Here is a 23,400-nt window from a genome sequence, read left to right on the forward strand (position 1 = left end):
CCTTTATCTATTTCTGCAGAAAAAAAGAATATTACAATACTTCATGTAGTAAATACCAACACAAAGTAATTGGATATGAAGCTTTATTCCAGAAGAAATGCCCCAACGCGGAACAATTACAAATCCGCCTGTTCTCTCCAGTCTGTTCTCTCCTTCTGCCGCAATAGATTCTTGCTATTACAGCATTCTAATTCCAAATACCCGCAGAGGAAACAATAGAGGGACTATGCAATATACATATTTGCAGAGATATAAATATACAACTACCCATTACTACACATCCTCCCCCCAAAATAAATACAAGAAAGCATGCAAAACATATTACAATGAAAACCAAACTTATATAAACTCAGAGAAAATGCATAGAACATATACAAAACTTTTCATGAGAAAAAAAATCACTTAAAATAACCCTAAAATTACATTAGAGAACATTACTTGCAGAAAATTCCTGAAATCTCTTGGGTTTGGTGATTCTGTGTTCAAACCTTCCCCACTTCACCTCTTCAGTCTTAGAAGAGGTAGATAGAATGTGTAGTCTCACGCTGGTCACCCACATGATGATATTCCAATCCGTTTTCTCCTTCTTTCCTACTTTCATCACACATATCACTACCAGTCTTTCCAGCATCACACTCTCCCCGCAGCCAATCCGAATTGCGCCATCTAACATCCTGAACAAATTTAGGTCCTCTCTCCTCTCCCTTTTACAAAAATATGTGACTCAGATGCCATACTTTACCATCGCTAAGCTGTACAAAATTGCATAAAACTTTCACAACCTGCAAAGGTCGGAAAAATCTATCATCCTTCATTCTTCTTATACACACCAGGTTTTTTGACCCTGACTCATTCTCCTAACGAAATCTCTGCTCTTTTGTAATTATTTCTATTGACAATGCAACACTTGTATTAACCTTGAGCCGTAGAAATGCGTTATTTCACTGCAACAGGAATCCATTGGTTCCTTTTAGAACTGTGACTCCATCCAACATTAGCTTTCATACAGGGAGATCTGCCCCACATAATCTCAAAGGTGCTAAATCCAGTGGAGTTGCAATGGTTGATGCAATATCCCCAGGCCATGCACCATAACTCTTTAAACCATTCTTGGTCCCGCTGATCTGCGAGCGGGCGCGAGACCTACCAGAGCGCTTCCAGGCGCTGTGCTCACCTGACGCGCGATTTAGCAGCGCGTTTTAAAAATCCTGTTTTAATATTTGTTTTGCTGTTTAATTTCGGTATCCCTTGCTTTTAAATGTTAGCGCCCTCACTTGCACCATAATAGTCGACTCACCGCGTTTTGCGGGTCCCGGTCTCCTGTGGGCTGGCTGTGGGAGCCCTGGGCTTCAGTGGCGGCCATATTGGGTGAGGGGCGCGGGCGGTGCAGTCTAGTGGCGCAGGCGACGGACTGTTTATTAGGGAGGCAACCCAGGAGGCTCGCTCTTGTCATTCTTGGTCCCGCTGATCTGCGAGCGGGCGCGAGACCTACCAGAGCGCTTCCAGGCGCTGTGCTCACCTGACGCGCGATTTAGCAGCGCGTTTTAAAAATCCTGTTTTAATATTTGTTTTGCTGTTTAATTTCGGTATCCCTTGCTTTTAAATGTTAGCGCCCTCACTTGCACCATAATAGTCGACTCACCGCGTTTTGCGGGTCCCGGTCTCCTGTGGGCTGGCTGTGGGAGCCCTGGGCTTCAGTGGCGGCCATATTGGGTGAGGGGCGCGGGCGGTGCGGTCTAGTGGCGCAGGCGACGGACTGTTTATTAGGGAGCCATGCTTACGCGCAGCGGTCACGCGCAGCGGTTGCGCCGGGTCACCGCCGGAGTCACGCCAGAGTCCAGCCCGTCAGCGTCCCGGAGGCGGGCGGGGCGGCGGGCTGGGCTCTACCATTGTCTGACTCCGCCGTAGGGTCTCCCTGGCTCCGTTATACATCTTGTGAGCTGCACTCACTTCGCCCTCTCTCCCCCCCTCAAGGGGACTGCCATACTGTTTTTCCCGGTCGGTTTAGGGGTAAGTGCTGTTGTCCTGGATGCGGTTGGCGTCCGAGCTGTACCGTGTTCCTTCCCCCCAATAAACTGATCGAGCATGCCGGCCATCTCTGCATGCTGCTTAACACCAGATCTCTTGCCAGACATGCGCAGGATATCTTTGATCTTTTAGATCTGGAAAAGCCCCTGTGTCTCATGTTAACTGAGACCTGGCTGGGGGATTTCTCTAATCCTGATGTGGCAGCGGCTATTCCTTCTGGCTATAACATCTATAGGCAGGACAGACTCAAGGGCAGAGGCGGAGGAGTGGCCTTGGTGGTTCAGGAGAGTGTGGCTTGTTCCATTCTGCCGATTGAGGACATCCGGGGCTCTGAGTCCCTTGCTTTTTCCATCGCCCTGACACCCCACCATTCCTTCAAGGGTCTGTTGGTGTATAGACCACCTGGCCCTTTGGGCACCTTTTTTGAAGACTTTGAGTCTGTCCTATCTGGGCTGGCTTTGAAAGCAGTTCAGTGCATTGTCGCTGGAGATTTTAACCTCCACATGGATGACCCATCAGACTCGGATACCATCAAACTCCTGGAGGCTACTGCCCCCTTGGGCCTAACTCCGTTTCTCTTGGGACCCACCCATGTGAAGGGGCATACCCTGGATCAGGTTTTTTCTACCACTCCCCTTGAGGTTAAGGAGATAATCCCGGTGCTGTGGTCTGATCATCGGCTGGCCAAATTTTTGGTCAGAGGCTCCATGAGACCTGTTAACACGGGGTCTCTGCAACAGCGACGCGCCCACCGGGCTTATCATTCTGTGACTCCAGCAATGCTCGCGCAGGCAGCCCTTGATCACCCGTGCCCCCTTACGGGTGATCTTGAGAAGGACTTGGAAGCGCTGCAGGGCTGGCTATTGGACAGACTTAACGATCTCGCCCCAGTGATGGCCCCCCATGCTACTTTGAAACGGGTGTCGGCTCCGTGGTTCACGGCGACACTGGCGACTGCCCGGCAGTCTTGCAGGGCGGCGGAAAGAGCCTGGCGTGCCCAATATGATCCTGAGGCAAAACTGCTTTATAAGTCTGCGGTTAAGGCTTATCAACGGGACATTCGTCTCGGGAAAAGGGTTTACCTTGCTGGGAGAATAGAGGCTGCCTCTAACTCCTGCAAGGAAATCTTTTCCATTGTGAAGGAATTTACAGCTCCCCGCTCGAATGTCGCCCACGATATGCCTTTAAAGTCCTGGGCCGCGGACCTTGCCAAGTTTTTTACTGACAAGATAAAGCTCATCCAGGATTCTTTCCATTTGGTGGTGCCTGCGGGTGTAACCTGTATAAGGGAGGACCCCCTTCTGGCTGCTACATCAGGCCCGTCATTGGCAGTCTTCCCTCTTCTTTCAGCCGCTGAGTCGTTAGGACTTATGGGCGCGCTCAAGTCCGGCTCGCCTATGGACCCCTGTCCGGCTAAGTTTCTGTCTAGAATGGCGGAAGTTTTAAATCCCCTGGTTAACCCCCTTCTTAATTTATCACTGAGTCAGGGCTTGGTCCCATTAGCCTGGAAACAGGCTATGGTGATCCCCCTGCTGAAAAAGCCCGGTCTCGATCCGGAGGCATTGGTCAATTATAGACCAATCTCTCTTCTGCCTGCCCTGATGAAAATTTTGGAGAAGCACATCCAAATGGTGCTCTCCAACTTTTTGGAAGTGCATGAGCTTTTGCATGCCTCCCAATCAGGCTTTCGCCCCAATCTCAGTACTGAGACAGTACTCCTGGAGGTGTCGGAAGACATCAAAGGAGTTCTGGACTCCGGAGGCAGGGCCATGCTGGTCATGTTGGACCTGTCGGCGGCGTTCGACACCGTCCCCCATGATGGCCTTCTCTCGAGACTCTCCGAGATAGGTCTCAGGGGGACGGTGCTCAGCTGGTTCTCATCATTTCTAGCCGACCGCCGACAAACGGCCTGGACCCCGCCGGACTCTGCCGTAATGCCGCCATTGGGTGTTGGGGTCCCTTAGGGCTCTATTTTGAGCCCGACCCTCTTTAACATCTTCATGACCCCTTTGGCGGCACTGGCGGAGTCTTTCGGAGCCCGGATCGTGTCCTATGCAGACGACACTCAGCTCCTCTTCTCCTGTGAGAGGGGAGGAGATTTTAATGGGGAGAGCATCCGGGATTGCCTTGGGGCTGTTTTCAGATGGTTTCATTTGAGTGGCCTCAAGTGCAATCCCGAGAAGTCCGAGGTGCTCTTCTTTGGGTGTGCGTCGGATCCTGACTGGCACGACTGGTGGCCTATCGACATGTTTCCACCTTCCTCCTCATCCCTAGTCGCTAAGAATCTGGGGGTGAAGATGGACAAGGGCTTGTCGATGAGAGCCCAGATTTTGGGAGTGACGGGCACCTGTTTCGGTCTCCTGAAGGTACTAAGAAAGTTTCTACCCCTGTTGTCGGAAGAACACCGGAAACTGACTGTGCAGGCTCTGATCGGGTCCAGGTTGGACTACGCCAACGTCCTCTACCTGGGCCTGCCGGAGTATCTGCTACAGCGCCTCCAGGTGACGCAGAACGCTGCGGCAAGAGCCATTTATGGCTTAAATAGGCGAGCAAGGGTGGCGGGCCTCTTGCAGGCCCTACACTGGCTGCCTATCCGCAAGCGTATTATTTTCAAGACCCTGACTCTGGCCTATAAGGCCCTGCACTCTGGAGGCGCAAAGTACCTCCAAAGGAGACTGTCCTTTTACCATCCGGCCCGGTCACTCAGATCGGAGTCACAGTTTTTGGCTGTGGTGCCGCGCGTTCAAAGAGCCCACATCGGGGGTCGCTCCTTTGGGTTGCGTGCCCCCCATCTGTGGAACGCCTTGCCGTTGACACTTCGGGGCGCTTCGAGCCTGTTGGCTTTTAGAAAAGGTCTTAAGACTTGGTTGTTTACTTTATAGGCCTTTCTTTTCTCCTTTTATTTTATCTCCCCTCTGTTTTAATAGTTGTGTTGTGTTATTCTCTCGTAGGTCTCGCTGTGAAAGCGCCGGGATACTCTTTTTGAGTCGCCGTGCGCTATACAAAAGAAACATAACATAACATAACATAACATAACCAAGACAAATCAGCTTCCCTGGCCAATTCTATGGTCTTTTTAAGTACTCTTTTAAAGCGCTCGACTGCACAATGTCCTGCAGGATTATAAATGGATGTGGTCTAATGCACAATACAATTCCTCCTAATGAATGGCCAAAAAACCTCCAATCAGAATTAGGGTCCATTGTCCGTTAAAATGACTTTGGGCAATCCTTCTTTTAGAAATACTTTGCACAGAAAACTCACAATAGCATTGGCATCCGCTTTTGAAACAAATTTTATGTCAGGTCATTTAGCAAATTGATCGTAGGGAACAATAACATATTTGAGATCACTACCCTCTTGAATAGGACCTAAGATGTCTAACCCTATCTTCTCCCACAGCATCTCAGGACACCTGATGGGAAACAACGGGGTTTAAAAGTTAGTACGCGTTTTTCTGAATTATTGCACAAAATACAACTCCTTACTTTTTCTCAATGGCACAAAGACACATCCACCAATATGTATTCTTGACTCTGCTCTATGTTTTGGTTATCCCTAGGTGCCCCTCATGGCACAACCATAGAACTCTGTCCTGAAGACTCTCTGGGGGAACTACTTTGCCTGCTCTTAAAATGTTATCAATCTCGACTGACATTTCAGTTCTAAGTTCCCAGAAAACCTGTAACTTATCTTCCATTACCTTATTGGCAGGCCAACCCTCTAATACCCAAACCTTTATTTTCTGTAAATTCTCATCATTAATGGTTGCCTCTCCCCACTCACTCTCCAAAATACACAACATTTATAATATTCACATTCAGGCTCACCCACTTGAGGTAAAGGCATCCTACTCAAAAAGTCAGATATTTTGTTCTTAACCCGTGGTACATAGCAGACATTATAGTTGTAGTTCAACAACTTGATGGACATGCAGTCTAGTCTTGCAGAACCTGTCAACAAACCTTTTATAGTCAAAACCTTGGTCAAGGGTTGTGATCTCTTCCGAGAGTAAAATGAGAACCCCAGATGTATGCTCTGAAATGCTCTAAACTTCAAACGCACGTCAGAGCCTCTTTTTCGATTACGGAATACTTCTGTCCGTAGTAGTAAAGGACCTTGAGGCAAAAGCAATTATGCATTCATATACTTGTATAAGCACTGCACCCAAACTCTTGCAGCTGCCATCAGTGGTTGCAAAACTTTTTAATCTTGGGTCAAAACCTTGTAATGTCGGTGCTTTGCAGAGGTCATTCGTGATACCTTGGAAAGCCTCTTCACATTTATTAGACCATACAGAATAACACTTATTCTTCAATAACTTCCTAATGGGAAAAGTTTTACTTCGGGAAACTGGCTACATATTTGGTGTAAAATTCTGCCATGCCTAAAACACTCTAATCTCATCTTTATTGGGGGGAGCAGGAGCTTCTTTAATAGCTTCCTCCAATTATGCCTTGGGATCTACACCCTTAGCATTAATTTCATGGCCTAAATATGTAACTGTATTACTTGTAAACTTGCACTTCGTGTATTGAGCAGTAAGACCTTTCTCATTAGGAATGTTAAGAACTTCCTTGAGTTTGTGATCATGTTCCTCCCTCGTTGCCCCCATGACTAAAATGTCATCCTGAAAATAATATTACTTTTTTCACCTTTTTGAACAACTGGAACATTAGTTATTGAAACATTGCTGCTGCTGGGGCTAACCCAAATGATACCCCCACAACTTGATAACATCCAAATAGGGTTATAAAAGCTGGTAGCCTGTGGCTCTCAGAGTGCCTAGGAACTTGGTGGTAGGTATAGGGAAGATCAATCATAGTGAACCACTTGGCTACCTTCCTAACAGACAGCATTTTGCTAATCTTGGGAAGAGGAAATTGGTCCACTATTATGTTCTTGTTTAAGTCTATTGGGTCTACACACAACCTAATTTTGCCATTTGCAATCACCAAGGGTGTGATCCCATCTGAAGATTTCTCAGCTTCAATAATCCCTGCCTCTATTAGTTTGTCTAACTCTCTAGAAATGTAATCTCTAACACCTATGGGGATTATTCTCGCTTTATGTATGCAAGGAATGGTGTGCTCATTTAAAATACTTTTTTGCTGGAAACCTTTGAGTTTTCCAACATTCTCTGAGAACACATAAAGGCACTCCTTACACATTTTTGCGCCGTCCAGATCACTCTGAAGGGACAAACCTGGTGCCCTACTGTTGAGATCAAGAACAATACCTAACTCGCCTTGATCCCACCACCCCAAAACTGATGGCCCCATTTTGGAAACATACAATTGACACTCTGCAACCATGTTCATAAATTGGAATTGTAGTGTCCTGTACCCGCAAAATGGTTTCTCCTTGTGAAACTCTTGGAACAAATATCAGACACCTCTAACTGTGAAATTTCTCATTCCACACAGACCAATTAACTAATGTGTACTGTGAACCAGAGTCTGCAGTGATGGTGATAGTCACCTCTCCTATTGTAATATCACATTTAGGTTTATTTGTATCGCCTAAAACATTTAACACATAATGTTTAGAATTCACACTTAGGATGCACATGTTGGTGCTATCCTCATCACTATCTTGAGATTCAGAATCAGAATTTTCTTCTAAACACTTACCAGTTACAAATTTGTTTTTCTTTTTCTTGCAGACCTTTTGAAAATGTTCAATTACTCCACACCCTGAACACCTTTGATTCTGGACTGGACATTTTTTTATCTTTAGCAAAATGTCCTGAGAAACCACATCTGTAGCACTTGACCTCATTACCAAACTGAGAATCTTTCCTTTTATATGTAGTTTTGGGTTTCTTGTCTTGTGCAGGATCCAGTTTCATGCTAAGTTTTATTCTATTCACAACATCTTTACTCCCTTGTATGTCTTTGGACTCTTTTGTTTTCTAGGCATCACTTAGAACCCCTTGGCATATCTCTCTGTGACTTCTGCACGTTTGACCAGTTCAATTACATCCTGAAGAGGAGATTCTCCTTTGGCCCATAGACTTTATTGTATGCTGGAGTTAAAAGCATGCATGACTATTTGGTCTCTGATGTGCGCGTTGTTCAAAACCCGAAAACGGCAGTTTAACGCAAAATTTTAAAGGGTAGATACATATGCCTCTACTGATTTGTTTTGAAGTTGTTTTCTCTGCTAGAATTTATACCTATCTATACCTACAGGTACAGTAGGGGTGTAATAAGGATCAAGGTCTTCCATTGCGTGTACAATGCCTCTCGGTTAAGCCTGACTGCTCTGTGCTAAGCTTTCAGAGGGTGAGCAGGGGTTAATTTAGGTTTTGCCGTACACTTATGCTGAGAAAGAAGGATTGTGGTTCCTGCTTGGACAGGGTGCATAGCAATGCCAACCAGAAATCCGATTTTTAACATTGGTGATCGGTGTTGAGGATAGGATTTGTGTTTATGCCGTGCCATACAGTAACTTGGTGTACACTACCCATCCACAGTCAAGATCACTTAGAATTATTTTCAATTCTCCCTGATTGGCATTTTACATTTTTTTCCTAAATCATGACTCTGCCTGCCGAACCTACAACTCCACCTTCAAAGATGGAATTTGAGCTGGTTAGCCTCAAGGTTTACTTACACTGTGTCCTAGCTCAAGGACTTCTGTGACTTCCTGCCAAGAGCGCCACCAGGAATTGCACAAGGCACTGAAGGTCCGGGCAGACGTTCACACAGTACTGGGTGACACCATAGGAGAGAATGATTGAATGGAGGATGAGCCCTTTGAGGTACCATTTGCAATGAATGAGGGGCTGACCCCTGTGTTAGAGCTTCCTGCAAAGGCAGGGAACTGTGTCTCTACCCTCAGCCTGCCCCCAGAACAACTGGCAGAGAGGAGGGAAGACAGAGAGTTTACATTGATTGCTAATGGCACAATTAAAAAAGGAGGCCAAGAAGAAGAAGGCCATGGAAGACAAAAAGGCTGAAAGAGCCTTGGAAGATAAACAAATGTTTTTGGCTCATGAACTGAGTCTAAAAGACCTGGACAGAAAACCAGACAGGCAGGTTCCAGCAGTAATGGTGGCAACATACATGCATCAGGTAATGCATACATGCAGTACCTGATGGAGAGAAATGGGTTGATATACCCAAGGATTTGATGCCTAGTTATATGGTAGGAGAAAACATTGATGGAGCACTGGGAGTGGACTGGGAAAACACATGCCAACGCTTGGGAGAACACACCTTATTTTGCTAGAGGTTGAGGATCAAACAAAGTATACGCCTATGAAGGCCAAATTTGGACCGACCCCTCAAAAGTATTGCCAAACATTCACACAACATCCAGAAGCTCCCCAATCAATCCTGGATAGATTTTGTTGGTTACTCCAGAAAGGCAAAGAAGGTTGAGGTTACGCACTCCGCGGTTGTTAATGTGAGTTAGGTTGTGGTGTGCACCAGAGATATCACTCCCCGACAAGGTGTGGTAATCAAGAAATAGGCTGCGACACTTGAGATAAGTGCCGTCTCCCTGAGCACAACCAATAGGACGTGAAGACGTTCTGAAGAATTTCAATCAAACTTCAAGAAATCATGATTTCCATCGTAATTTATTCCATATTTTATCCACGGGAAATTGTTTACATCATTTAGCTGATTGTTAGTTTAACATCCTTGAGCTTCCCAAGCTATTCGAGAAAATCATTGAGAATTCACCCAATGCATTTCGGACTGTTAAAGTCCTTCGTCAGGGGTAATCTGAAAATAATATAGAAAAAATATATGTAGGATCTTGTCAAGTGTCATATTGCACAAACATATTAAAAGATGACAAGTAATTTGATAAGCAACGTGCTACATAGTAATGGCTGACTCAGCCATAATTATATCACAATCGAAAGAACAATAGATGTGATGTCCCATCACGGGTAACATTGAAACTAGTAATCAAAAACGCGACGAAATGAGGAGTGGATAGTCTGTTTGTTAGTTGCCCATACGTTTATTCACGGTATATCCCGCTCGTTTTATCTTGATTCCCGTTTTTTTTTACCTTCGACACAGCCTTTGATCTGGACATAACTTCCGGTATACTCTTTTATGTCTTATTATTTTCCAGCAACCACGAGTTTCGCATCTAATCAGGTCCACGTTTGCTACACCTTTTTCGATTAACTTGAATTATTCGACATTTATTTTGGGCTAACATGGTGAACTCATGGTACGTTTGGTTTGTGGTTTCTATCGATCATTATCTGACTATCCACTCCTCATTTCGTCGCGTTTTTGATTACTAGTTTCAATTTTACCCGTGATGGGACATCACATCTATTGTTCTTTCGATTGTGATATAATTATGGTTGAGTCAGCCATTACTATGTAGCACGTTGCTTATCAACTTACTTGTCATCTTTTAATATGTTTGTGCAATATGACACTTGACAAGATCCTACATATATTTTTTCTATATTATTACCCCTGACGAAGGACTTTAACAGTCCGAAATGCATTGGGTGAATTCTCAATGATTTTCTCGAATAGTTTGGGAAGCTCAAGGATGTTAAACTAACAATCAGCTAAATGATGTAACAATTTCCTGTGGATAAAACATGGAATAAATTACGATGGAAATCATGATTTCTTGAAGTTTGATTGAAATTCTTCAGAACGTCTTCACGTCCTATTGGTTGTGCTCAGGGAGACGGCACTTATCTCAAGTGTAGCAGCCTATTTCTTACTGTGTAGAGCAGACCTGGCACATAGTCCTCGGAACCAGCACATTGCCCTGGAGACGACAAATCCTCTGCTACAAGAGCAGAACTGACAAATTGCATTCGGGACCAGCACATTGCCCTCTAAAACTGACTCATGAGCCACTTTGCGTGGGGAAAACAAGGCACCTCCCTCTGGTGCAGGATCGAAACTGACGCATTGACTCAGTTGCATGCCACATCTTCCTTGATGTCGACGCAAACCAGATTCAAGGTACTTATGTTTAGGGGGCCCAAGTGAGGGAAACCTGCAAAACAAGAAAAGCATTTCTACTCTCATGTAATCTCACTAAGAATAGAGGTCTACCTCAATTGAGGTTGTGTTGCTCCACACCTTGCTTTGAAGTCAGAAACAAAAATCTGCCAGTCTTCCTGACAAATATACCTATGAAAACAAGCACAAAAATGATTACAGGCTCATCCCTATTTCAGTCAGCAATACCTCATGTAAGACACACAATCAACATACATACCAAATTCAATTAATCAAAACCAAAAAGAAAGAATAGAACAAAATTAGAGGATCGTTCTAGCAGGGAACAAGGCAGGATAAAAATAGGTAAGTAGATACTGGGTCCGCCTCTTGAAAGTAAATTAAATATTACATTTGTTCTCAATAAAAAATTATGAAACCAAAAAAAGAAAGTAAATTAAAGTTTGCTATTTTTCCATTCCATAGTAGTTCATTGAATGCTCCAGGCAAATGTCAATAAAAGCAGAAAACAAAGGTCCAAGAACCAAGAGTCAGCGATTAATGGATTCTTTAGACCACTGAAATCCTCCTCCTGAAACCAGCAATGAATGAACTGTTTGAATAAACTTCCTACCAGGAAGTAAATCTCCTCGTCCGGTTAAGAGGAAAGGAAAGGAGAAGCTTCCTTACCGCTATTGATACCGGAAAGAATCCCAGGAATCCCAATACTCAAACAGGAAATACAGCCGGCCTGGCTGTCATAAATTGATCCTCAGGAACGTAACCAGACAGTGATCCAGCTGTAGTAATCCTAGGGAGAAATCAAGCTCTTCAAAGAGCGGGTGCCCTCTGCTCAAGAAACTGCAGTTATGCCGGAACCAGAAGTAACCGATCGCACCGAGCGCAGCTGCGGGAGAGCCAAAGACCAGAGTGCACACAAGGAGCCAAACCTCAGCTCCGAAATCAGCAGTAGTGGCCTCACTCAGCCGAGTGAGACCCAGGGGAAACAAGCAGGAACACACTAACAAATTACGCACCCCTACTGGCATGCACTCCTCTTCCTTCTTCCGCCAGCCCTTCTGGGAGATGTCATTCTCTGGCGTACCGAAGGTGGGGCGAGTCAGGCAGGTGCTACCGGTTCTGAGTCCTGACACAAGAGGCATAACTTGTTATTTGAAATGGCGAATAGAGTCTGAAATGCTAACCTTATATATATGATTGGTATGTTTGCCTTCCATTTGACTGAACAGTCTATAAGAGGCCAAAAACCTAAATGTATAGGCAAATGCAATAGCAGGTACTGTACAACTGTGACATGGCAATTGGCAAATCACCTGTTGAGGATTACTGTTGAACAGGCAAAGTGACCACTATAACTTAGTCTTAGTTACATCATTGATAGCAAACCAGCAGCTGTATGCCGGCCATTGTTGGAGGGTTTGGCAAAGGCATTTTCTCCCTCTCTCACCTTTTGATTGATTTGATGATTTTGGGTCAGTTTTATATACTTTATGAATATGTCTTTTTATTGTAATGGTTTTGTATCAACCCAACAAAATATGCACTAATCCCTAAAAAAAGAGTCTGAAATGCTGTCTTATATTCATCCTCAGTCATAAATTGTATGCTCCTTGATGGGCAAGTTTGGTGAAGAGTGTTGAACCTCTTACTGCCTCTAATATATATTTAATTAGACAATGTTCCTTGACCTTAACCTTGTTGATCTCCCTAAAATCAATGCAAGGTCTCACTTTTTTTTTACTTTTATGGAAAAAAAAAGAAGCTGTGACTCTGGATGTTGATGGTCCTAATAATTCGTACTCCAGCTCCAGAAGTTAGATTGATTGCACAGTCACAAGATCAATGTGGAAGTAAAAACATATTCTGAATCTTATCAAAATGTCTTTATTGTCTAAATATTGCCCCAGAACAGAAGAAAGGGTTGACACCACCCCTCTAGATTCTTTTGAGGGGCTGAGCTTTCCATGAACCGTGACTTGATTGCCTTTAAGGTAGTTTTGTACACAATAGTTGGAACTGTGTGACAGAATCCTTGTGGACTAATTAATGAATTAATTAGTAGACTCAACCAAGGGACGCCTAATATCACTGGGTGGCCAGGAGTTACAATCAAATCAAATGACAATTCCTTCCTTTAATTAAACATTGATACTTAAATGGAACCGTATATCATGTTTCTAGCCCAGAAACTAAAGTTGTGCCATCAACAATATGAATAAAATCCACCTTATCCTTAACTTGACTAGGAAACTAATGTTTTGAAGCCGAGTTTGTATCCATAAACATCCTTGTGGCTCCGGAATTTAACAATGCCAGCACTGACCTTGAATTGCCACTGGAAGCAGGAAGAGCTGGCAACTCTTGGTGCTAATGGAAGGCTTTGCTATTTAAATATGAGGAAGTGATGATCTCCCCAGTGGGTTTATTTGTCTCCCAAGGGCTATAGTGGGTGAACAAGACATTGGTGAATCGTATGGCTACTCTCACCACAATACAGCCAAAGACCCGTAGCTTTTCGTATTTGTCTCTCCTTGTCCATCAAGGGTACTCCAGTTACTCCGACCTGCATGGGTTCTTCAGTTGAAAGACTAGGCCCAGGAGTCTCAATTCTATGGGAAGAGGCTGGACCTATTCACATGGGAAGCAGTGGAACTAGTGCCCCTATTTTTGTCTTCCTTCTGTCATTGAGATGATGTTCAATATGGAAAGCTGCCCCAACTGCTTCCTTCATGGATGTAGAACAAGATATATATATATATATATATATCAGCTCTTCTTTTATTTCCTGTTTTAGCCCCGATGGAAGACTGTCAACAAGTCCCATTTCATTGTTTCAGCTGATAACTTATGTGACCTGTTTCAAGAGTTTAATACATCCTTAGACCCTTGCTATATTTCATAAAGAGCCTCTCATAAAGAGCCTCTTCTGAAGCGCTTTCTATATCAGTTCATTAGAACTTACTTCATAAAGATACTAAGAAAGTGGAAAAACTGGCAAAACTTGGGTATCAGGAGTCACTAGTCGGGTAGCCCAACCCAGGACAGATTCAGATAGAAAGCTGATTGGATACCACATCTTAGTCTTATTCAGAGAACATTGAGTGGGACAAAAAGCAAAATGGACTGTTACAGTATCCAGGAATTCTTTCATTTTGTTTGGATCTCTATCAAAATGATGGCTCTGGCAGGAACTTGCAGTAATTCAGAGGGCACTCTAGTGGCAAACAGTTGACACAGAACTGCATTTTCATTGTGTAATGACTCCAACTCCACCTCTTACTGTTGAATGATACCTTGTAAGGCTTGAGTGGGCCCTGTCTGGTTCAGGTGATGTGGGCAACATCACAATCTGTCAATTGCTGGTCATGCAGGGTGCTCCTCTGGCCCAAATGGCCAACTTCTGTGGATGCCACAATGCCAACCAGTGATTGTTAGCATTAAGCTGAGGTAGTTCCATTCGAATTAAAAACACCAAGGAGGAAAAATCCAGCGGCAGGAAAATAACCTGCAGAGTATGCATATGATAACGTGCCAACCTACAAACAGGGAACCAGGAAAGAAGGAACCAGGGGAAAATTGACAGACCCTATCCTTAACCTGAGAGCGATTTAACCCACCCAGGATACAGACTGCTGGATTTAAATAGTTATCACTGACCTGGTAGGGAAACTGTGGCCAGGAAAGGTGAAGACTGCTATCTTGAATTGGACAGAAAACAAAGCACTAAGGCGATGCTCATTCCTAGGTGCCACGGCATTCCTAGTGCACGGCAGAACTAACTCTCTGAGCCCTGGCACCCACAGGGGAATCACTAGAGCCAGAAGCCACTGATGCTGGCGTGGCGAGATCGAGGCTACGGCACTGTCAAACTTAGCTACCCAGTAAAGAGCTCCTGGAAGTGCGCTCAAAGAGCATGCCTTTTAAAAACTCAAGGACCTTTAGGTTGGTTTGAAGTGGCAAAATATAGATCATATCTGATGTAAGACTGAGGTTGAAACTCGATTGATTGCATCCTTCAAGTCCAAAGAAGCCATTCGCTCTAAATTTCTGAGGACTTAAGTACGGCAGTAGTGTCTTGCGCTGAGTGATGAGCTCCGTTCTTTAAAATGTCTTTTCAGACACTGTTGTCCACCCATATCAATTTAAAGAGTCGTACTCAATTTCTTTTTACATGTGAATTGCTACACTAAGTTATATGAGGACAACTTCAGTCATCCTCTTTGTGTTGAGAATTTTGTTTCATCAATATCCTCTCTACGTTATTATTATTTGTTAAACTCTTCACAAAGTAATTTTTTGTGGTGCTCAAGATAGGTTCAGTCTCCTTGAATATTCTATTGCTTTCAAACAATTTGATATAGCAACGTATTTCCCTGTATGTTTTTAAACCTCATTACATATTTCACATTGCCCCATCAAGTCCATTCCTTCCCTATTTCCTGACAAGAAATTATAAGCAAGTAATACATCAGGTTTTCTTTTTTACCAAAAATGTGTGCTTTCTCACAAGGAGATGCGGCTGACGTGAACCCACGCACGTCGCCTGAAGCGCTTCCTGTTTCGCTGAGCCCCCCCCACTTGAAACCGCAATGCTGATGCTCCTCGCTGCTTCCCCGTTCTGTGCAAAACGCGGGTGCAGATGTCTGAAAACACCCCGAGGGCGAAGCTTGTAACCTCTGCTCTCGCTCCGATGCTCCGTGAATCCTGAGTCTGAGCGTGAGAGCCTGAGCGATCCCGTAGAACGCCGGATCGGACTGCCAAGATCGCCAAAGCGCCAAACTGCAGGACTATTGAGACCGCAGAGACCGTGACCGGCAAGGCTGAGGTGAGCGCCCGTGCTGGCTGATTGTGACCGAGATTTTCTCATCGCAGTCCTGAGCGGCAGGGGCTGAGGGCTCAACGGCTCAATGGTGCGCTCGACCTGTGGCAGCTGAAGAGTTCTGAAGCTGGAGTCTGGAGTCTGTGTCTGGCGATGGCCCTGTGAGTCTAAAGCATGGTTGCCGCACGGAAATTACCGGACTGTCTATATTGTGGCATTTTTGCACAGAGAGCATCGCGCAGAGAGTGTTCTCGGCGGAAATACAGCTGATTTGAGAGACTTGTGACTGTGAAGTGAACCCCGTAGTGACTCTTTACTGGGGGCAGCTATAGTATTAGCGGAACTGCCAGCTCCAGCATGCATTGCAGTCCAGCAATGAAGGCCTAGACGGTGGACAGAAAATTTGTTTTCACTTTGGGCTCTTGGGCTCTTCTCTGACCGAGTGGTTTAGTCTGAGTTGTCAAATTAAGTTTCCACTGCTTTCAGCTGCTCATTTTTTACTCGTTATGGTTGCTTATTTCCATCCAGTGGTACAAACCGAGTAGGGTCACGCAGCCTGCATACAGCCTCCATACCTTGCTCCATTCCCTATTGCCCCATTGCCCACCTCTCACTGCCTCTTTCACCTCTACGGGCTGACATTACACAGGCTACGGGCATGGCGGCGGAGCTAGGGGTAAACAGGCTAAAACGGATTCAGTGAGAGAGCTCTTAAAATCACCAATGGTGGCTATACCCGCACCTGTGTCTAAAGGAGGGGAAAAAAAGGCAGAAGAAAGGCGCAACAAAGAAATGCCCAAAAGCTTAAAGCGATGGAAGCGGCGGAAAAGTACAGACAAAATAAACATGACATTTCAATTAAGTCTGTTGAGGAGGAGGAGGACTTGGGAGAAGAGGATGAGGATGCAGAGACATTATCTGAACTATCGGCAGAATTTAGCCTATTGGCTGTTGGTGACAAAGGCGAGGGGAATGGGGAAGACAAGGTGGACAAGGTGGACAAAATGGATAATACTGCTAAGATTACAACTAGGGGGATCGAGAGCCAATCGAGTCCTAAGCAGTATCCCCTGTTTTCCAAACCGGCGCTCCAGCAGGGGCGATTCACGAGTACACCAATTCGGGAATGGTCCAACCAAAGGGAGGCGAGGGGTGCAATGGAGCGAGAAGATTCCAGAGAAAGGGGGGGTGTGATAAAACCAACAATGCCAGTGGCAGAGGCAGGGTTAGAGGAAACGACAGAGGCAGAGGCAGTGGCAGTGCCAAATGCCAGTTCGCCCCCCCCTACTATCTTATCACAATCATTACAGTTTTGGGCTCCTTGAACCCCCTCCACTCCCATGACTCAGGCTGCACCCCAGCCCCACCTCTGCTCCCTACCGCAGTCTCATCCTCATCACAGTCCTGTCAAGATTGTAAAGGCGGCTCACTCTGTAGAAAAAATACCGCTCGTGAATACCGTCTCCTTGCCAACTATGCCACCTCCTATCGACCTGGCAGGTTTAGGTCCAGGATTAAGTCTACACGAGACCCAAAAAGATGGTGTATGTACACTCCCTAACGTATTAAAAATGAACTCTGTAGAGGAGATGCTTATAACTATACTCCGCAAAATAAGGGATCTCAAAATCTCCCAAGCTCACGAGATATCACAACTGCACAGCAGGCTTGCAAAAATGGAGGAGCATTTCGGAAATCTTCCCACAAGGGTCTCGGAGGCTGAAGTTCGGGTTTCGACCCTAGAAGATACTTTAATTACGATTCAGAAAGACCTCCATGCAGCAAAGAAAGAGAAATCTCAAATGGCGGAAAAGCTGCAGGACTTAGAAAATTATAACAGACGGTCCAATTTACGCCTAGTGGGCATTTTCGAAGGCCTGGAAGACACGGACGTGGTGAAATGGTCAGAGTCCCTGTTAAAAAAAGCTATACCGGAGTTGCAAGGTGACTTAACGATCACAAGAGCACACAGAGTCCCTGCACACAAACCCAATAATCTTAAATATCCTCGCACAATATTACTTCATTTTTCGGATAATAGGGTGAAAGAGAAAATCTTTAATACGCCCTTCTCAAGAAGAACATTCAATGCCGATGAAGCAAAAAACTTTCGGATCTTCTCGGACATGTCAGCGGCATCTGCCCACAGACGTAGGGACTTTATCAAGATGATCAACTCTTTTAAGGCTAAGGGTGCTCAAGTCATGATCATCCAGCAGTCCAAACTGAAGGTGTTAGCCAAAAGGAGATTTTTTTGTTTTATAGATTAACAAGAAGCCGTCATTCTTGGAGGGCCTCTCCACATAGCCAGGCGATAGATAATCAAAGGTCTTCTGGAGGGGAGGGTGGGGGGGGGGGGGGGGGTGGGAGAACAAATTCCTACGAATACATGTTTTGGGGGAAAAAAAATTTGAGAATGAAAGGGGCGGTTGCAAGGTGTTACAGGAAGCGCTCAAGGATGCAACAAAATGGCACCCACACAGAAGAAAAGAGAACAGAGGAAGACGGAAGTGGGACACGGGGGGTTGCCGTCCCCTCTAGGAGGGTTTGGGGGGGGGCAGGTGAAGGGGGTGTTGCAGGGGGGAAAAAAGAGAGTTCATATTCTAAGAAGTTATATGGTCAGTTAGGGGTACAGTTACGACATGGGAGAAATTAGTAGCAAATCAGTAGCAGTAGGTTGTTTTATGTTAATGCACTTTTTTCTTGCACTGAAAGGCACCCTACGATTCGAGTTGGGGGGGGTACATTATAAGTGCTGATCAGAATAATGCTTAAATCCATGGCAGCTTGGCTTTGTCTGATATTGGAAACTGTTGCAAGGTTTAAGTTCTATGTCATTTGCACTTTAATTGCTGACTTTGCACAGTGGCCAGGTATAGGAGGTTATAGTTTTTTCTTTTTTCTCTTTATTAGTGATGTTTTTATGTACTTGCTTGCCTCTAATTTTATATCTCAGGGTTTGCATACGTTGCATTTTACCTGCACTTTAAATGCTGATTTTGCACAACTGTCCGCTGCTTTTTGGAGTGGTGGTTTGCGTATTTTGCACAAAAAGTTGCTCAAATTCTTACGACCTTTGAACTATAGGCATGTATTTTGCACACATTCCCGGGTCTCTATTTCTTTTATTCCAGTGTTCTGTGTACTTTTTACATCATTAGTTGTCTATTCTATATATGAATATTATTGAGAAATAAGCTGAAGTTTTTGTCTTTTAATACAAATGGTTTGAATAACATTCGTAAAAAAAATGCTATTGAATGATGGTTAAAAAGCCTCTGCCCGGATGTTATTTTTTTACAAGAAACCCATCACAGAACCGTGGCCGAATCCGATAAAACTCTAAAGGGCTGGGCGGGTTATAGAATCTCATCAGTAGCTGGGTTGGCGCAGAGGGGAGTAAGCATTTTAGTAGGAAGGCATATAGGCTTCTTTCCGGAAGGGTCACTTACAGACCATAGCGGTAGATGGGCATTCGTGTATGGTAAATTAAATCAGGTAAATATAATATTAGCTACAATATACGCGCCGGTGATAGATGACCCGCTCCCAATCCTGCAACTGAAACAAGCATTGACGGGTATACCTGGGCAAATAATATGGGGAGGGGATTTTAATTTTTTACCGAATCCTTTAATTGACTCATCCAAAAAAGACCGGCGCCAGAACAAACACCAAGTTGCCATTGCCTTACAAAGTTGTAAATCAGATCTTGATGTCATTGATTATTGGCGATCCTGCAATATATCTAAACGTGAATATTCTTGCCATTCCGCAAAATACAATTCAGCATCTAGGTTGGACTTCTTTCTAACATCATATGGGTTAGAAGTTCATAAATATGATCATCTACCGAATGCATTCTCAGACCATGCAACACTTTATATGGAGTTAACTATAGGAAATCAAGAAATAGAGACACCTAGAAGATGGTATTTTAATAAATTGAATCTTTCAGATGCACAATGGTGTACAGACATCGAGGAGGAGATTGAGGAGTTTTTTAAGCAGAATAGAGGGCCAGCTCCAATCAACGTGATTGGGGACGCATTTAAGGCCACTTTGAGGGGAATAATCACCTCCAAAGAAATACCGAAACAGAGGGCAAAAAGGGAGGAGAAAATTAATTTACAGACAAATCTTGTGCAGGCGAACCAAGAGCATTATAGAGTGAGATCTCCAGTCTCGGGGCAAAAGGTAGTAGAAGCAAAGAGAAAAAGGAAGGAATTCTACTATGATTTAGGTGACACAAATAGTCATCTCTATGTCCAGAAGCTCTACGAAGAGAGTGAATAGACAGGTAAACTCTTGGCGTGGCAAGCTAAAGAAAATCAAGTCCGCAACAGGATAAAGCACCTCTTTGACCCCGTTACCAAAGTGCAGGCGAATACTACAGCTTCCATAGGTGAGATGTTTTTAAAACATTATGAGGGAGTTTACCAAACTAGCGAAGGGGTTGCAATAGAAACTATTCGGGAATTTTTAGGGGCACTCTAAATTCCCACACTAGGTAACGAGGATAAAAAAATTGTTGGTTGAGGAGTTCACAAAGGCAGAACTAGACGAGGTAATTAGCTATCTTCCCAGTGGCAAGGCTACTGGTGAGGATGGGCTTCCTGTGGAACTTTTAAAAAAATTCAATGGTATTCTTCGTAAAGAGTTTCTGCTACTAGCGAATTACTTATTACAAGGAGGGCCTGCTCCAGACTCTTTCCGTACTGCAGTGGCCGTTAGCATTTTAAAAAAAGGAAAGGATAAGGAAAACACAAATTCATACAGAGCTATAAGTCTTTTAAATACAGACTATAAAATCTTTACGAAACTTCTTGCGAACCGACTGAATAAAATAGTAGGGTCTCTCATAGGCCCAGATCAGTGCGGTTTTATAGCAGGAAGGCACCTCCATACTGACACAAAATTCTTATTGGAGGCATTGGACTATATTAAGATTAATAAGGTGGAAGCACAGATTTGGCTCTTAGATGCCGAAAAGGCTTTTGACCTGGTGTCATGGGACTGTCTTTTTGCGATTTTGCACAGCTTTGATTTCCCGATTGATTTTATTTCCCTCCTGAAACAACTTTATGAGAATTCTAGGGCACATAATATTATTAATAACATAAATGTTGGGACATGTCAAATTAACAGAGGCACGCGTCAAGGTTGCCCCCAATCGCCAATTTTATTCGCTTTATTTATTGAACCTTTGGCGATTGCAATCAGGGGTAAAATGACCGACACAGTACCTGTAGCCGGAATGACAAATATAAATCTATATGCCGATGACATTGTCCTTTTCTTAAATTCAAAGCCCACAAGTCAAGTAGAAATTTTAAAAATCTTTTCTGACTTCCAAAAGCTAGGAGGTTATAGGATGAATGTTAACAAAACGGAAATCATTTTAGCTAATTGCACGGTAGACACTTTATTATCGGAATTTAGGCAGATTTATAATACCCACCCTAAGAGATATTTGGGAATACTTATCTCTGAAAATTTGGAAGACCTATATCCGTTAAATTACATACCCCTGTTAAAAAGGGTTGGTGCGCAATTAGATCGCTGGAACCAACTACCGTTATCAATAATGGGACGTGTTGCCCTAATCCGTATGTCTATCCTACCACTCTTTTTTCCTTTTTAGTGCATCCCCTTGCGCAATTCAGGTCTCAATTTTTAAAAAAGTGGATGCCATGTTTTTTTCTTTTCTTTGGGCAAATAAAATTCTGAGATTAGCACTTAGCACTTTGTACCTCCCGTCCGCACAAGGAGGGTTGTCCCTCCCAAAAATTAGAGAATATTATTACGCTACTTTTGCACATCACAGTTTTAGGTTTGCTTTTTTAGATGATCATGAAGCAGACAATTTTTTTATGAGGAAGATGTTGTTGGAATGCAAAATTAATGATCCAGGAAGAATCACGAAATACCCAAAGAAGGTACGCTATAAGTCTTTACACTGGCTATTTAAACAGAAAACCCAGCTCCTGAAATACTATGATATTTTTAGAACAAGTAGTTCGACTACTTTATTTAATTTAAATATAGGCGAGAGGGGTTGTCTGGATAAAAATATTGTGAGACTCTGGAAGGAGAATGGCTTTGAGAAAATTGAGTACTTTCTTTCAGGGAATATATGGAAATCTTTGGAGGAAATCACTGGGCGGATCCACCACTCGAACACAATCTTGAAATGGTCCTTTATCACTCTTCACGCTGAGTTCAGAGAGCTAGATATATGTAACCTATTTCACAAAAGTGACATAACGGAAGTGTTGAATAGTGCAACGAGAAAGGAAAATTAGCGTCTGGATAAAAAAACTCAATGACGATAACTCAATTGTATTGTATAACAATGTTAGAGACAGGTGGAAAAAGAGGGAAGACATTGAAATTAATAAATCAACGTGGGATAAAGTTAATAAATTTAACAAATCCATCTTTCGAGGCGCCAACTTTAAGCGAATGCAATTCTATAGCAAATGGTTCATTTATAGAGCGCCCTCGATTCTTCATAGTATATATCCCCAAGTCGAGGGTAAGTGTTTCCGTTGTGAAGAAAAGGGTACTTGGAAACACAATCTGGGAATGTTGTAAAATACAGGAGTTCTGGAAGGAGATAGGAAAATACCTCAGTAATATGATCAAAGTCAATATCACATTTGATGAATTAACTTCAGTCCTTGGTTGCTCCCCGAGCCCCACTCCCTGCAACGAGTCCTTGTTCATAGCATCATTGGTAGCAAAATCGCTTATTTTGCAGTGTTGGAAATCGGAGAAAGTACCAACCCTACATGCATGGAAGGTAAAATTATCCAGGATTCAGGGAAGGGAAAGGAAGTATGCATTGAGATCAGGGGCTCTTAGGAAATATGATAAATACTGGAGTGTGTTCGAATGTTAGACTTTGTATGCTGGACATTGAGTTTAACCTCTTTCTTAGTCTGTTTGATTGTCAATATTTTGCACTATGCACATTGCACTTTTTGAGTATCTTTAAACTGTCCAAATTTGAATATGACTCTATATTTAAATGAAGTTATTGTCAGTTTGCTCACTGGTTTTTTATATATATTGTACTTTGCACTTTATTAAATGTTGCTGCTGAAAAAGAGAAAAAATGCCATGTAATGTTTATCCATTGTCTATGAACTCTCAATAAAAATATAATAAAAAAAAAAAAATGTGTGCTTTCATTACACTGAGGTCTGTAAATAGAGCCATGGTATCATGCTTGTGATTGGGAAAAATACAAACAAAACAAATGATGAATAATATTATGTTAATCTTCATCTAGTATTCGAATAATCTGGGCCAGAATATTTTTCAGTTTCTCTTGCTTTTCATGTATGCAGTTGCAGATCTAATCTTGTAGTATAGATGCCTTAATGCTTTGTGCTGGGCTGTATTCTCTATTTCGTTACATAAGAGTATGTTTCAACCAACCCTGAGAGTTTTGTTAAGTTCACACCTAATTCCTAACTATTAAATGACTGATCTTCTTCGACAATGTTCTATATCTTTAAAGCAACACTGCCTAGTTTCCATGGCCAACATATGTTAATTAGAGAGTTGATGTCCTCCTAACTG

At 43.5% G+C, this 23,400-nt stretch overlaps 1 protein-coding gene across 4 annotated transcripts in view; it reads left to right on the plus strand.

Moving 5' to 3' along the window:
• ANKAR (ankyrin and armadillo repeat containing) overlaps positions 1-23,400 on the plus strand; it is a 1,199,016-nt gene that overhangs the window by 208,280 nt on the left and 967,336 nt on the right. The window lies entirely within an intron of this gene.

This window comes from Lissotriton helveticus, chromosome 3_1, assembly GCF_964261635.1.
Source record: "Lissotriton helveticus chromosome 3_1, aLisHel1.1, whole genome shotgun sequence".
Classification (NCBI taxonomy): domain Eukaryota; kingdom Metazoa; phylum Chordata; class Amphibia; order Caudata; family Salamandridae; genus Lissotriton; species Lissotriton helveticus.